Here is a 12,873-nt window from a genome sequence, read left to right as displayed (position 1 = left end):
ACGCCCGGTACTCACAGCTTTACTTCTGCCAGTACCTCGTCTCCTACCTTCCAAACTTTACAGAAGCTCTCCTGCGAACCTTGCAGAACTAGCACTCCTGAAAGAAAGGATATTGCGGAGACATGGCTTAGCCACAGCCTGGGGGATGTTTCCAGAATGAGATTTTCACTCTGCAGCGGAGTGTGCGCTGATATGAAACTTCCTGGCAGATTAAAACTGTGCGCCCGACCGAGACTCGAACTCGGGACCTTTGCCTTTCGCGGGCAAGTGCTCTACCAACTGAGCTACCGAAGCACGACTCACGCCCGGTACTCACAGCTTTACTTCTGCCAGTACCTCGTCTCCTACCTTCCAAACTTTACAGAAGCTCTCCTGCGAACCTTGCAGAACTAGCACTCCTGAAAGAAAGGATATTGCGGAGACATGGCTTAGCCACAGCCTGGGGGATGTTTCCAGAATGAGATTTTCACTCTGCAGCGGAGTGTGCGCTGATATGAAACTTCCTGGCAGATTAAAACTGTGTGCCCGACCGAGACTCGAACTCGGGACTTTTGCCTTTCGCGGGCAAGTGCTCTACCAACTGAGCTACCGAAGCATGACTCACGCCCGGTACTCACAGTTTTACTTCTGCCAGTACCTCGTCTCCTACCAGGTTCGCAGGAGAGCTTCTGTAAAGTTTGGAAGGTAGGAGACGAGGTACTGGCAGAAGTAAAGCTGTGAGTACCGGGCGTGAGTCGTGCTTCGGTAGCTCAGTTGGTAGAGCACTTGCCCGCGAAAGGCAAAGGTCCCGAGTTCGAGTCTCGGTCGAGCACACAGTTTTAATCTGCCAGGAAGTGTCAATATATTGATCGTCGGAGGGTGCATGTGGACGTATTGTCAGTCCTAGAAATATTGATGAGTGGTATTGATGGATCTCAAAATATTCTCAATATTGTTAATACACACAGAACGTTTGAAGTCAAATGTTGACCGTTTGACAATTTTCTGAAATCAGATGTTGCCAGAGCTTGACTAACAACCCACATGGCGTTAGTGTACACTTTATCTCTTCAATTCGCTGTTGCATGTACCTGCCTTAGACTACATTTTAAGGAGTCTTTTAAAACAATAGAGTTTTAATAGGCGTATGCAAGGATAATCATCATACATTCCACTTTAGGATCGTTAATGGAGGATTCCCCATAACACTGCTTACTTCATGAATTTGAATATTACACAGCAGTTTTGGAAAACTGCTCCAATTTCGGAAAAAAATACGCCGTGTACCTGCAATGACTAGTAAGATGTATCGGTAATGCTTGTCAGTTTCACCACATTACCACACAGCACGAAAAGTTTGACGTTAATTTCTTTAACAGATCCTTGCCAGGCAGATAAAACTGCTTCATAGGTTTCCACAGAATTTTACCAATTGTGCTTGCTGGTGTCACAGACTTGAACTTACGGCATTAGAACGAAGCTTAATTGCTCCTAATCCTTCATCGAATGCGACTGCCTCCACTAACGCATTTTGCTTTTTTATTTTGTCTCGTATCAACACTACTAATTTGTCATACGATGCAGAAGTCATCGGAAAATAATATGTAAAATCTTTTGGGTACGTGATTCTGATTTCAGTCAGTAAATTTACGTGTGACCAATGGCTCCTTTTTTCAACCAATTTGGGGTACATTTCCTCTTTTTCGTTCTTTTGCGTTGCTTGCAAGCTATAACTAATGTAATTTCTTCTGGACATTCGACATCCTACCCTCGCGAAATCGAGTTTTTGCCAATGTTGTTGATGGTGTGAGGTCGCTTCAATATATTTATGATTTGACAAAGTAGTATTATCAATACATACTGATCGTGTGCAGGCCGGTTACGCCCGGCGCACACTGCACGCAGCAGAGGCAGAGCCGCTTTTGTGGAGCACGCTTTCCAATGGGGCACCGCATACTGCTCGCAGCCAAGGCGCAGGGGAGGATTACCTGGGTCAGCCCTCTGTCCCGCTGTCCACTGTCCAAGCCGTACATTTGCCACGCCGGACATTTGCTACGGTTTTACCTGCTCCGAAGGGTTGGGTCCCTTGTCTCCCATCCCCCTCCCTCCCCCCTTCTCCTCCACCACCTTACCCGCCCGCCCAGGTTGCGTTCGAAGTTCCTAATGTGACCATCAGTATGGAAGTTATTACAACGAACAAGGGCAGGTCTCCTGCTCATTAGAAAGGTTACGCTTATCTTAAACAGAGGGAAGCTAAAGAAGGTGTTGTTACATGGATGCGCTTACGCCGAAAAGCGGATCATGGCAAGGGAAAGCCGCTTTCGAGGAACGGGGAAGTGTTGAGCGTATTAGAACATCTCTGTGGACCACCTGACGATGCAGCTCTGAAAGTGAGAAAGCAAGTGGAAAGAGCGAAGAGAAGGTCTCGAGAAGAAACTACACAGTTATCGGAGATATACGCGGATGAAATGGGAAATCTACATAATAAAGTTTATGACTTTGTTACAGTGACGCCTAGTTCAGAATCTATGAAGAGAACCATGCGTCGTCGATGAAGTCAAAAGCGGAGGAGCCAACAAGAGCCTAAGAACTCTTAATAAACTGATCTTCATGAAGGTCTATTAAAATGGGAGATGGCACGAGTTTTCTTCTGGAAGACGATAGATTAGAGGTGAGAATAATGATTTTTAGTGGAAGCAAAGGAAAAGAAAGTTTAAAAGCATATTCCCATTTTTTATGGATGGAACGTTTAAGAGATGCAGCAAGCAGTTTGCACAGATCTACACCATACACGTAGACTTAGGAGGCCCGATTAAAGAAACAAACATTCTTCCTACTGTATTTGCACTGCTCCACATATGTTCGTCTGTTTCGTCTGATAGAACAGGCAGTCTCTGAGTGGTGTCCTAAACAAGTGAAGGTGGACTTTGAGGCAGCTGCGATATCGGCCATTCGTCAACTTTTTCCCACAACTGAAATAAATGGATTCTATTTCCTTTTGAAGAAGAGTTTATGGAGAAGAATTCGAGTTCTCGGTCTAACTGAGGAGTACCGTTAGAACGAGGATTTAAGACTTCACGTCAGCATGTGTGCAGCGCTGGCAGTTGTAAAACTGGAGGACGTAAGCAATAGATGGATTGAGATTCATGCAGAAGCTCCTGATAAAGGAAGGTTCTCTCAATTTTTTGACTATTTTGTGGATAACTGGCTAGAGAATGAGGATATCGCAATAAAAATGTGGAATTGTTACAGAAAAAGGCAACGAACGACGAATGCTGTTGAACATTTGGACTTGCTTGAAAGTCATTGCCCATATTCAGAAACTGGACTAGAATACGTTAAAAATAATGTATTAGAAACTATGAAGACTATTGAGCCCTCGCAGGCTACTGAGATAAAATTGTTAAAACATTGAAGCATCATTATCGGAGCTAATATTAAGTTGTAATTGTAAATAGAGTGTACATTAGTTCAGCGTGTTTAGGCTGATTTTACACAAGCCAGAATGGTACATGGTCATTTATCATTTTCACGGTCCAAAGCCTGTGCAAAGTGTGATGCGAATCAGCCTTTAATGTAAAAATTAAAAAGTGTTTCAAGCCTCACAAAAGTATCCCTATTCTTGTCACATTAAGATAACTTTTTTCTAGCTTCCAGTATTATGGCCATACTATTAAATAATTATGAGTTCTAAAATAAATTTCTGAATCTTCAGAATCGCAACTATCACCTAAAATATCATGGATTGTTAAACTGATAGTATACCCTTTTGTAAAAGAAAATGGGAGCTGAACATTTGAATTGCATCTAAAATTGACATCCCAAAACTGATCTGATCCTAAGGTTGACAATTTTGGCACCTCAAATATTTTTTATTTATTTTTAGCTACAAATATTTATAGTAGATGGAAATCTACTTAAGTACATTTAGATATAGTCCTTTAAACATTAGAATTTCTTACTAAATTGTTGATTATCTTTAAACATGTCAGTAAAAGCAAGGAGCTTACTACTGAAAGTTAATTGTTACTAAAGAACATCAGAAACAAATGTATTAGACCTACTTTTCTTATACATTAGAGACTTTTTGAAAAGGTATTTGATCATTTCCTCTGTTACTGACAAAGTAATTTCAGTTGCTTTGCAACACCAGAGATATCTACTTCTAAATTATTTTTGCAGCTGTTCTCATTTCGAAATCTGGAACATTTACCTCGTCGTCTTTGGTGAAGGAATTTCGGAAAATGTATTTAGTAACTCCACTTTAGTGGCACTGTCATCAGTAACATTACCGTCGCTGTCGTGCAGTAAAGGTACTTACTGAGCCTTTCTGCTGGTTTACTTAAGGTAAGACCAGAATCTCTTTGGATTTTCCGCCACATTTCTAGAGCGAATTTCGTTGTGGAAATTATTAAATGAATCTCGCATTGAAATCTGCACCAAATTTCGAGACTCAGTAAAACTTCACCAATCTTGGAGATTTTGCGTTCATCTAAATTATACGTGCCTTTTGCGGTGCTCCTGCAGCAGCTTTCTGTCGTGTTTTGTGTACCAAGGGGGATCAGTTCCGTCTCTTATTAATTTATTTGGTATTAATACTCGAGTGCTGTTGATACTATTTTTCATTTACATAGTTTGGAAGGATTGTAAACTATCTCTTAGAAAGACGTCACCCGAATTTTTAGCTGCTTTCATAAATAGATATATTTCGCGTTTAGTTTTGGTGAATTTCTTTGTTACGGAAGTGAGCCTCGCTACGACTGCGTGTTCACTAATCCTTGTATCCGTCGTGATGCTCAGGATTATTTGTGACTAAGAGGTCAAGTGTATTTTCGTAACCATTTACAATTTGAATGGCCTCGTCAACTACCTGTTAAAAATAATTTAAAAAAGCATTTATAACACTTACGGAAGTTTTTTTCTATTTACAATAGGGTATGAAAATGTATTTTTGTCAAGATGCGGAAGGTAGATTGAAGTAATTGCCAACTATAATTGTATGAGTAGGGTACCTATTTGTGATGAGATTCAAGTTCTCTTTTCTTTGAACTGTTCAGCAACTGTTTCATCTGAGACAGGGGGTCGGTAAAAGGAGCCAGTTATTAATTTATTCCGGTTGTCGAGTATAACCTCTGCCCATACTAAGTCACAGGAACTATCTGCTTCAAAGTCGATTGTGAGCTTACATTATTTTTCCTTAAGTTGTCCTCCTTGTTTCGGTTGTAGCGCAGATGATTACAATTACGGCTTTTCCCTCCAGAACCTAAGATGCTTTCTCTGTGACCCTATAAATACTAGAGCTAAACAATGTAGAACAACAACGTAAGTTACAAGCGTAGCATTCTGTATTACTTCATTTCCTTATTTCTAACATTTTAAAATTGTAAGTCGACTTTAGATGACATGTTAATCATAGATATTCTTATCTCTATTTAGTGAATGTGTTTTCAGTTGTTTTGAACATTGTCCCCATACACTCTATTAACTAATGTTTTTAGAGAGTAAATTAATATGGAGTATGTCATTCTTCTTTTCAAACATTCACAAACCCATTTATTCTTTCCCTATTGTCTTTTGGGTATGCAGTTGTAGTAATTAAAGTAGGCACAAATGCAGTGATAAAAAAGAAATGATTAGCGTACATTCGTGTTCTCGTTTCATCGTTCCTTTCTTGTTGCTCCCATGCCGATGGACTGTTTCTATCGCAATCAGTAAGCGTGAAAGGAAGCTACTGTACAGACAGAGGAATCTATATTTATACTTGGCAGAACTAATTACATACTGACATAATCGTCGGTATTGCTTTCGTTTCCCAAAAGTTATAAATATTTCGATTTCGGAAATGAAGCTCTGTATTTGGCCAAGTCGTCGAAGGAGGAGGTCCCTTACGTACTGGTTGTATCGAGTAAGATGTGAAGACGGCGGTTTGAAAGCGGACAGAAGTAGTGCGGGGAAGGGCGTCCCTTACCTGAGGGATCGCTACTCAAGCTACCTGGCGAAGGGGCAAGTGTGGCAAATGTCCGGCATGGCAAATGGCCGGCATTCCTGCCGGCGGCCCGAGGGGCCCGTTATCCCAGGTCCCATCTCTGTCAGCATTTCGCACCAGCACAGAGGAATTCTGGTCTGTGGCACCGCACTGCGCTCGGCCAGTAGTGACTTTCCAGCAGCAGTGTGTGCGTCTGCGACAGTACCTCACTTTGGTTCGTGTACGAAGTCCTTTAGTTATGGAACACCTCATTCAGTTAGTTCAGGACAACCCAGTGCTGTACGACAACAGTCATCCAGACTACATGCAGAATAAACTGAAGAACGAAATATGGAAGAAGGTTGCAGATGAATTACATTACAGCAATTGTAAGTATTATTTATTAATTTATTTATTTTATATGCATTTTTAAAATATACATGTAATATTAATTACATAAGTTGTTCTCTTTAGTATTGGCCTCTTTATAGCTGCATACTGCCACTGAACAGAACCTACTGGTGAATTAAAACACTCATTAAATTTTTCTCTCGTAAGAAAAGCTTCACTCGTGTTTCTGCACCTACTTGGAGCAGGCGACAGAAGCTGGTTGGTACTCAGTGGTCCCATGTCGTCGTCCTCGGCGAGATCATTTGATGTAATGTTATCAGTCCTCAAGTAATTATGAAGTACACATGTAGCTGTCACAATTCTATCTACAGTCTCTAGTTCACACTCAAAAGGCCGTTTAAACACACGAAATCGGGAATTCAAGATACCAAATGCACACTACAGTTTGACTAGCGCGAGACAGTCTAATTATAAACTTTATTTTTGTCATTACCAGTAACTCTGCATTTAGGGTATGGTTGCATTAAGTTTTTTAATAATGGAAATGCCTCATCACCTACGAAAACGTAAGGGGCTCTATTTTGTTGTCCATGAAGCGATTTATCTCCTGGGATATTTAAAGTTCCGTCAGTCAGTTTTCTTCCTAATACTGAATTAGAAAAAATATTTCCATCACTAAATCCGCCCACTGAACATACGTCTAGAGAGGTAAATCTGTAATGAGCATCGACAGTAGCTATTAATACTACAGAACAATGCTAATTGAAGAATGAGGAACCAGATAATTGAGGTTTTCGCAAAGTGATGTTTCCCATCAACAACTCCAAGACAATTGTAAAACTGCCATTTCCTCTCAAAGTCAGAAGCATTATTTTCCCACATAACTGTTGCTGGCTCAGGTAGATAAATGGGTTGTAGATGCTTCCATAACGCTCCACACACATCATAAACTATATTCGAGACTGTTCTTTCACCCATGTGGTAGCATAGAGTGATGGTTTTAAACATGTCCTCCGTCGTTAAATATCTAAAATGAAAAAAGACAACAATCCGTTTATGTCGCATAAGTAGAGTGGACAGAAAGTTACTAAGTGTTTCGAAATTTATGGTATACGACATCACAGACTGTTTCTGACACTGCTAGGGGAATGGGGCAAAACTATTCGAAAATATAACTGTTCAAATTCCTTATGTCACTTTCGACGGAAATATATGAAAAACTAAATTCAGGAATTCCTTGTTGCAGGGGAAACAGCGAAAGAAAATTGGAGAAAACTTAGGGATTGTCATCGAGATGCCCTCCGTAGACAGAAAAAGAAGCGTGGGCAAGCAGCGACCTCATAATACGCCCATGGCTGTACCAAAATCAGATGGAATTTTCAGTTCCATATATGGCCAACAGAGGTGCAGTAATAAATATGATGGAAGTGGAAAATGCTACAACGAGCGTTGCAAATGGTGTTGGAGGAGATGACGTAACAGACACACAGAGGAACGAAACACAAGACGACTTGGGGACTCTGTTGTCAAAGAAGAAGAAAACAGATGTCAGTAAAATCATTCTTGAAAGTATTAACAGCTACGAAGAGAGAGCTAAGAAAGAGAGACATTTTACACGAAAGATCACTGCATCAAGAAAATGACGCCTTACACCAGTTTTTCATGTTGATGTACCTATCGACAAAAGAGATGCCAAAGGCCTACCAATTTTGGTATATAAAAAAGTGTTTCAGATAGTATCTGAAACGGAGGAGGAAATTTTAAACCAGTGGCTCATCATCATTCATCAATATCATCACGCAGTACAGAAAATAGTTCGTCTACCACGTCAATATCTGACTCTCTTCGTACGAAGTTTGAACCTTCAGCACAACATTTACTGTAAACAGCGTTATCATGATCATTATTTTAACAAATTTACAGATGGAAATTGTTTCTCTGAACTTTAATAAATACTTCATTTCAATTGCATACCTTAAACATACAGCTAATTTTTCTTCTGTTGGTATGGGCTCCCGCATGTGACTTGGTTTTCCTCTTATGTCTTGCTCTATCAACGTATGAACCTCTTCAAACTGCCGTCTGTTCAGTCGGAAGCATTCCCTGAATACGTGATCAGGAACTTCCGTAGACAACACGTATTCGCCATGTGTTCTTCGCTTTTCCATGTACTTGCTTTTCCATAGAGATGTTTCTCTGTTCTTGTATGCACTGTCCAATAAAATAACACTCCTGAGTTCCAAATCAGCCGGTCGAAGTGGCCGTGCGGTTAAAGGCGCTGCAGTCTGGAACCGCAGGACCGCTACGGTCGCAGGTTCGAATCCTGCCTCGGGCATGGATGTTTGTGATGTCCTTAGGTTAGTTAGGTTTAACTAGTTCTAAGTTCTAGCGGACTAATGACCTCAGCAGTTGAGTCCCATAGTGCTCAGAGCCATTTTTTTGAGTTCCGAATCAGAATCGCAATCTAAGTCTAACTGCATAGACATACTCGCGGTGGACATTACTGGGCGTTCTATGTTTCGCGAGCGCTGGGCCACCACTGAGCTCTGCCGTGCCTCTGCTGCGTGCCTTAACGCCGCCGCGCCGGCACCCGTCACGTTACGCTATGCACATGGAGAAACATGCTGGACACGTCAAGGAGTATGGCCCCGAAGTACTCACTACGTTCTATGGCGTCCAGTGCCTCTTCTACAAGGCGCAGGAGTTGGTAGGTGGTTGCATGACCCTGCCCGAAGCCAAATTGTTCATCAGGGAGGACTCGTTCTTGGGCAATGTGGATGAGCAGTCGTTTAAGGTACAGCCTCTCTAACACCTTGGAGGCGGCGGGCAAGAGGCTGATGGGAAGGTAGCTGGCAGGGGAACAAAGATCCTTCCCAGTCTTGGGGATGGCGACCACATCGGCACATTTCCAGCATGTGGGAAATTGCTTGGTTTTGAGGATGTTGTTGAAGGTGGCCGTCAGGATGGGAATAGAAGCTGGGGGCAGCTGCTTGGGAAGTGTGTTGGTCAGCTTGTCAGGGCCGCCAGCTTTCTTGGATTTGAGGTACCGCAGTTGCAGTGTGACCTCTTCTTTCGTTGATGGGGTGATATGATCCTCAGGGTCCTTGACGGCAAGGAGTGGTGGGAGGCATTTTTTTTTTTTTTTTCCCACTTGCCGCCCTGATTTTACGACCCACCACCTAAGTGCTTAAGGTGGGTCTATTTTGACCACTTGGCCGCTACGACCGGTGTGCGGACACTGATGTAGTTGATGAAACTCACACCAGTTCCCGCATCCGGTCGCACCGTTGCCCGTGTCCCGCCACGTGGAGGCGGGTCTGTGTTTTTTTTTTTTTCTTTTTTTTTTCTTTACTTTGGCAGCTTTCCCAAAACCGATTTAACAAAAAATACAAAAATTAATTTTGAATTGGAAGAAGGAAATACAAGGAATAGTCTAGTCTGAAGAGGAGAAAAGACGATAGGAAAGGAAGAGATGATAGTCCCACCACCGTAGGGGACTGAGGATGAGCGTCTTGGGATTTATCTTCAAGCCTCTGATCCTCAGTCCCCTAACCTTAGCCTAGGAAGTTCTATTCTATTCTAGTTGTGGCGTTTGATATCTCTATTTATGTTCTATCTGGTTACTTGTATACAGGTTTAGAGTGCCGTGGTAGCTGATGGCAATTGCGACGGTGCGCCGACACTGTTTATGTCTAATTTTATACATTAATCTATTGTCAGTTTTAGTTCTACTTATGTAAGTCTATTGCATGTCAGTTGTTTTATATTGAGACTTAGTTTAGTTCTTCCACACTATGGTGTCTGTCTGGGTGCTGCATATAGGTTTATTGTCTGTGTGGTCTTCTGTTCCTGTACTCTTTGTGGCATTCGTCAGAAATTTTGTCTGTTAGTGCGTTCAGTATGTCCCAAAGTTCAGGTGTTCTGATCGCGTCGTATGTGTGTTCCTCTGTCTGTAAGTGTTGTATCCCAGGTGTGTTCCCGTGCTGTCTGTATTTCCCGCAGAATAGGATTGTGTGTTCGGAGGTTCCCATACCTCCACATGTACACGTTGATGTGTCTCTAAGACTCACGCGATTTAAGTGCGTGGGATAAGGTCCGTGGCCAGTCAAGAAATGCACCATGCCGCGGCTAGGATCGGCATGTTTCATTCTTAATCTTTCCGTTATGTTCCTGTTGCCATGTGTCGATTTTCCATTTTTTGAGGTCCCGCTTATTGTTCAGCGGGGAACCAGTCAATATGTTGACCTGGTCTAGTCTACCCATCTTTAACCAGTACAGAGCGGCCCGATATTTGATTGTGATATCTATCGGGAAGATTCCTAGCACGACACACAGTGCTTCAACTGATGTAGTGCCGAAGGCTCCCGATAGTCGCAGAAGGACGCTTCTCTGCCCTCGCCTAACCGCTGTTCTGTTTGTGACGAGGTTGAGTCTGTGCGCCCATGTACTGGCCGCAAAGCTTAACACTGATTCGAAGAGTGCGCAGTGGTAAGTTCGTGTGACTGACAGAGGAAGTCTGTATTGTCCTGAATTAATCCTTGCCAGTTTATGTAGTAATTTTTCTGCCTTGTTTGTTGTTAATCTGATATGTTCATGGAAGTTCAGCTTCTCATCTATGTATACGCCCAAGTAGCGGGTTACCGTCATTCTCTTTATGTTGTTGTTCTGTATTTTAATAGATGGATTGCGTCTGAGTTGCCCTTTGAGCAGTGTGTATGTTGTTTTGTTGCCCGCTATCTTGAGTTTGTTTGTGTTGCACCACTGTGTTATTGTCTGCAGTGTGCCACTCGCCTTCTCCTCTAGCTGGGCTCTTGTATTTGCTGAGATGACCACCAGTAGGTCATCTGCATAGGCGACAGCACCGTCTGTCCTCATATCCTCCTCCAGCAGTTGCAGGAGAGGTTCAAAAATTATGTCCCAGAAGATGGGTCCACAGATCGATCCCTGCGGACATCCCTTGGTAATTTTCCTTATTACCTTCCGGTTGCCCACGCGCCATTCCACTATTCTGTCTCTGCAGTAGTCTAAAAGACTGTTGTATAGGGCTGCGGGTACTTCCATCTGGCGTAACCTCAGAAACAGTGCTGGCCACCACAGGTTGTCAAATGCTCCTGCGATGTCTATCATGATTGCCAAGGAGTATGTTTTATCTGTGTTTTGTGTAATTTCTAAAGCTCTGTTTATTGCATCATCGATGCTTTTCCCTTTCCGAAATCCAAACTGGTGGGGATTCATTCCAAGTAGGGTTCTGTGAGCCTGCAAGCGGTCACACAGTAGCCTCTCTTGGATTTTTGCCATGGTGTTTATGAGGCATATTGGTCTGTAGGATTTCGGATCTGATTGGTCTCTGTCTGATGATTTTCGTATGATGACTGCATTTGAGGTTTTCCAGACTGTCGGTACACGGCCTAGCCTTAAGGCGTCGTTTAGTAGTTCTGTTAAGTATGGGGTGATCTGTGGTGCTAGCCTCTTAAGCACTTCTGCATGGATCCTGTCGGGTCCAGGTGCTTTTTTATTCTTTAGCTCTCTTATCACTACCGCAACTTCCTCGTGCGCAAAGGGACAGGTGACGGCGTCGGTGTTATACTGTTCATGAAGTTCTTGTCTGAGTGTGATCTGTTCCTGTGTGTTTGAGTCTGTGGCATCTTCCGGGAGGAGTTTGTTCAGCAGATATTGTGCTGTGTTTCTCCATCCCACTGTCATTGTGCCGTCATCCTGCCGTAGCGTGCTTAATGCCAATGGGGTCTTTATTTTTTCTATCAGGATCTTGTATTGTTCCCCCCAGATATTCTGTTGTGTGTGTGTGTGTGGTCAAGTAGCTCTCCCAGTGTTGTTTCCTGGTCTGAAATAATGTCTTTTTGAAGAGTTCTTTGGCTTCCCTATATGCAGCTAGTCTTAGTAGTTTGTCTCTTTGTATCCATGTCCTCTGGTATAGTTTTCGTTTCCTTGTCATGTCACGTTTGAGTCTGGTTAATTCGTCTGACCATGGTGTTTCCCGTTGTTTGCTGTGTGTGTGTGCGTAGGTATTGCTGTTTCTTGTGCTGTTTGGATGATTTGTGTCAGTTTGTGTGCTCTGTAGTCCACGCTTCCCTGTATGTTGTATATATTCTCATTTTGAACAATTTGTTGTAGTCTGTCCCAATTCGCTCTTTTAAAGTTGAAGTGTGTTGTATTGTGTGTGGTGCGATAATTGTTTGTTGTGAGACTTATTTCTATTATGTTGTGATCACTTGTGGTCAGAGAGTCGTGTATGGTCCATCTTTGCAGTCGTCCTAATGTTCTGTCATTCGCCAGAGTAATATCGATTTTGGTGGCAGATCCGCCTGGACCTCTGTATGTAGGTGTAGGTCCGTCTTCATTTATAATATGTAGTTGTGTCTCGTGTATGACGTCGTTGACTTTCCGTCCTCTGTCGTCCGTTCTGTCCGAGTGCCATAGTGTGGGTTTAGCGTTGATATCTGCACATATAATTAGGTTCTTATTTCTAGAGTACTCAGCAATGTCTTGTATCATATGTAGGTATGGCTCTATGTCGTCACTGTACTGTGCGTATAGTGATGAGACCACCCATGTGTCTC

The 12,873-nt window shown here is 42.6% G+C and overlaps 2 non-coding genes across 2 annotated transcripts; one reads left to right on the top strand and one right to left on the bottom strand.

The window, feature by feature from the left end:
* Positions 1 to 219: 219 nt before the first annotated feature.
* Trnas-cga lies at positions 220 to 294 on the bottom strand. The gene has a single exon. It is a non-coding gene; the product is annotated as a tRNA-Ser (tRNA).
* A 443-nt stretch (positions 295 to 737) lies between these two features.
* On the top strand, positions 738 to 812 carry Trnas-cga. The gene has a single exon. It is a non-coding gene; the product is annotated as a tRNA-Ser (tRNA).
* Positions 813 to 12,873: the final 12,061 nt, after the last annotated feature.

This window comes from Schistocerca piceifrons, chromosome 8 (assembly GCF_021461385.2).
Source record: "Schistocerca piceifrons isolate TAMUIC-IGC-003096 chromosome 8, iqSchPice1.1, whole genome shotgun sequence".
NCBI lineage: Eukaryota > Metazoa > Arthropoda > Insecta > Orthoptera > Acrididae > Schistocerca > Schistocerca piceifrons.
The sequence above is the reverse complement of the archived record's forward strand: the minus strand, read 5'-3'. Positions and strand labels throughout refer to the sequence as shown.